Here is a 4,509-nt window from a genome sequence, read left to right as displayed (position 1 = left end):
CCAGCCATGAGCTCTGTACCTGGCACAGAGTATGCCCTTGTTAAATGTTTAGAGAATGAATAAATGTGTCTTTACCATTAATTTAACTAGATACTGAGATGGCAAAAATAAATCTGATGCCGTTCCTCTTTTCAATGAGCGCCCAGGATTCTTCTCTCACATTTTGGGAAAAAAACAGGTTTCAGAAAGTTCACCTTGCCATCTCTATATCTCCTAAGAACTTCCTTTGGCCCTAACTACATCAATCATCACTTCTCTCCCTTGGTCACTACTCTTCCTCTACACTTACAGGATTCTCCTGCTGCTCTCCAAGTGGCTTCACATCGTCCCAAACCTAAAATAACCTTCTCACAAAACTGCTTCCCCTACATGGCTCCACACCTCCCATTAACGTGCCACAGTCTTCTATCCTCACCAATTTATACTCTATTTAAAATGCTTCCTCAAAAGCTATTGGTGACATCCTAATTTTTAAAGCATATTTATTGAGATATAGTTCATATACCATACAATTCACCAACTTAAAGCTTACAATTCAGTCATTTTTAGCATATTCACAGATATGTGCAATCATCACCACTCAATTTTAGAACATTTTCATCACCTCAAAAAGAAACCCCATACCCTTTAGCAATCACCCCACATCTTCCCACCACCCCCTACCAGCACTGAGCAATCATTAATATACTTTCTGTCACTCTATTTTCTTTCATATGAATGAAATCTTATAATATATGGCCTTTTGTGACTGGCTACTTTCCTTAGCAGAATGTTTTCAAGGTTCACCCATGTCGCAGTGTGTATCAGTACTACAGTGCTTTTTATTGCCAAATAATATTCCATTGTATGGATATGCCACATTTTGTTCATCATTCATCAGTTGATGGACATCTGGATTATTTCCCCCTTCTGGGTATTATGAATAACACTGGTGAGAACATTCATGAACAAGTTCTTGTGTGAACATGTGTTCATTTCTCTTGGATATATACCTAGAAGTAGAATTACTAGGTCATATGGTCATGTGGTAACTCCATACTTAACATTTAGATGCTATCAGACTACCATTTTAATTCCCTCAGCAGTGGACAAGGGTTCCAGTTTCTACATGTCTCACTAGACTTGTTATTCTCTAACTTTTTGATTTTAGCCATCCTAGGGGCTGTCATATCATACCTTATTATGGTTTTAATTTGCATTTCCTTGAAAATGAAAGACTTCCTAACTTGGTAATTCATTTTTTCCTCATTCTTTATCCAGTGTGTCCTTTCTTCAGCTTTTAACACAATTTTTTACACAACTCAGTTCTCTCCCCTTATATGATGCCTGAGATTTGCTGCTCACCCCAGGTTCTTTTCCTGAATCTCTGGCCTCTTTTTCTCAGTCTCCTTCACTGTCTCTTACACCCACCCCATAAATTCTGCTGCCCCCCAGGACTCCATCCTCACCCCTGCCCATGTCCCTCCATTGTCCATCCACTGACCCTGTCCATGACTGTGCCTCCAACCATCACCCAGATGGAACTTTGGAATGTATATACTTTCCAGGTCTTAATGCCAAATTTACTTTTAAATTAGCTTTAATAGGAAACCCAAGTAAAAGTTCAATCAAATATTAATAAAACGTTCATGGCTAAGATGCACAGAAAATATTATAAACTATAATTAGTGATATGATCCCTTCATCAAGCTATCAGTTAAAAATAGGTACATAGATAACATTAAATATTAAAAGAAATCCCCAGATAAAAGAACATTAAGTTGTAACGTATTGTTTTCTTAGTGTCTTTGTGGTCCAAGAAGGCAATTCATGCTCTAGCCCAGGAGTCAGTAAACTTTTGCTTAAAGAGCCAGATATTCGATATTTTAGGCTTTGCTGGCCATATGGTCTGTCATAACTTATCACTCCATCTTTGTAATACAAAAGCAGTTATACACAATATGTAAATAAATAAGCAAGGCTGATTTCCAATAAAACCTTGTTTCTAGAACAGCCAGCCAGCCCGCAGGTCATACTTTGTGGATTCCTGCTCTAGCGGATGTGATGACATCTGTATCACAGCCAGCAGGAGGAGGAAGGAGAATAGAAATGTATACCTTCAACATTTAGGAACATTTCTACTTACTTATCATTGCCTGAAATTTGTTTACAAGGCCTTACCAATCTGCAACAGAGTTGGGAATATAGAGTCTTTAGTCTGACTATCAGCTGCTAAATATTGGGTTGGAGAACTATTACTGAGGAAGTAGGAAAGAGTAGATTTAGGGACAATTAGCATTCCCTGTATCAGTAAGCTATTTTTATGAGAGAAAGACACGTACCATATGATCTCACATGTAGAATTTTTTTTAAAAAAAAAACAAACAAACAGAGTTCATCGATACAGAGAACAGATTAGAGGTTGCCAGAGGTGAAGGTGGGGTGAGAGGTGGGGAGGGGGAAACACAGTGTGGGGGGAAGGCCAAAATAGGTGAAGGAGTCAAAAGTTACAAACTTCCAATTATAAAATAGATAGGTCATGGAGATGTAACATACAGCATGGTGACTATAGTTAATAATACTGTATTGCATATTTGAAAGTTGCTAAGAAAATAGATCTTAAAAGTTTTATGACACACACACAAATGTGTAAAAACATATGGTGATGGATGTTAACTAGACTTCTTGTGATCATTTTGCAATATATACAAATATCAAATCATTGCATTGTGCACCTGAAACTAATATAATGTTATATGTCAACTATACCTCAATAATTTAAAAAATGAATATCACGTAAAAGGGAAAATGAACCCCTACCATCAGAACATTCCACTATAGCTCCTGAAAATTAATATAATATTACTATTCCTAGATTCATTTTACATTGGAATAAAATGAGAACATGTATCTTTAATTAAAAAAATCATTATGCTTATGTTGATTTAATTTTTCTGAAAAATCTCTCTGGTAAACTTTCCCCAGCTTGGGATTGGCTTAAGAAAACAGAAGTTATGGAAAAATATGGTCACTGAAGACAACTAGTCCCAACCTACGTGGCACATGAAGACATGAACAAAAGAATCAGCAGTAACAGAATTCTTGGCCAAAAGCAGCCACATTTCTTATTTAAGAAAAAGAATATGAAAGTGACATAATGCAACTTCACATTAAGGATGTTAATCAAGAATGGGGCCCATCCCTTCACTAGATGCAGATATGACTCCTAATATTCTAATTGGGAAGCCTACACCTCACTCTAGCAGTTATATTTTCCAGTTCTTTCATCTATCTTTCTCCACAAAATACTCTCTACCCTATAAGAAAGAGAACAAAAATAAGGAAAAGTGAGCTGTTGGCTCAAAAAGGTAGCTTCAACCTGACTGAGGAGACCAAGAAGACCTAAAGTTGTCACCAGCCAGCTCAAAAACTTTTCTCAGGAGCTTCCATTCACTGAATTCCTTAACTCTCCCTCTGAAATATCCTATCCCTAAATCTCTCAGAATGCCACCCCTTCCGTATGTGCCTAAGAGCCTGAGTTCCCTGTGATTCAGCTCAAAATATGACACTACCCCCACCCTCCTTCTCAGCTGCTTAAAAAGGCAATACTTTTAACAAAGCAGGGAAGGGGGAAGAGGAGCAGGGAGAAAAAAAGAATAATATAGATCTACCACAGCAAAAAGGATGCAAAAAAAGGCCAATTTTCCCATCACCCTTGCAAAATATCTTCATGCATTACCATGACATCTCCCTCCCCCTTCATTAAACACACACACACACACACACACGGAGGAGGTGGCTGCAGCTACCACCTCTTTATCATTCCCCAAAGAATCCACCCCGTATTAGACACATAACCAAAATTTTGTGTTAGTGAATATGTTCATGCACAAACCTATTCAATCTTCTCATGTCTAGGTAAAGATCTCCAGTGACCCATCTGCTCTTTTACATGCCTACATTCCCATGGTAACTGTTAAAAAGGTATTATGCCCCCGAATGGTAAACACGTATCACCTTTCCCTTGAGCAAGTCACCTCTGGTAACTCTCCCCAGTGTTGCCCTATTCCCAAGGTCATGTCTCAGATACAGAAAAGAACTTTTCAGATCACTTTTGATGACCCTCAGACAGCTATTTTGTGGTGCTCCTTGGACTGATGAATTAGCCTGCAGCAATGTGAAAGGGGGTAAGACAGTAAGACAAGATTGGTGAGCTCCAGGTTTTTCTAGTATGACTCAAATAATTCCCAAGACCAAATTATAGGCTATTGTGTGATGCCTCCACCATGAAGGCCATTTGTAAATATTTAGGTTGGTTTTATACCAACAGAGAATTATTAACATGAAAGCATAATAATTGCATGTAATATATACGTTCTCAGATTATGTAGATAACGGAAAGGTTTTTTTCTTTTTAAATTGTGAGATATAATGCATGCACAGAAAAGAACATATTGAAAAGTATAAGCAAGGTTTTTGAAATATTTGGGGTTTTTAAGTTGTAACAGATATGTTCATTTAAAAGCGAGG

This window comes from Balaenoptera acutorostrata, chromosome 2, assembly GCF_949987535.1.
Source record: "Balaenoptera acutorostrata chromosome 2, mBalAcu1.1, whole genome shotgun sequence".
Taxonomy (NCBI): Eukaryota; Metazoa; Chordata; class Mammalia; order Artiodactyla; family Balaenopteridae; genus Balaenoptera; species Balaenoptera acutorostrata.
This window is presented reverse-complemented; position numbering follows the sequence as displayed.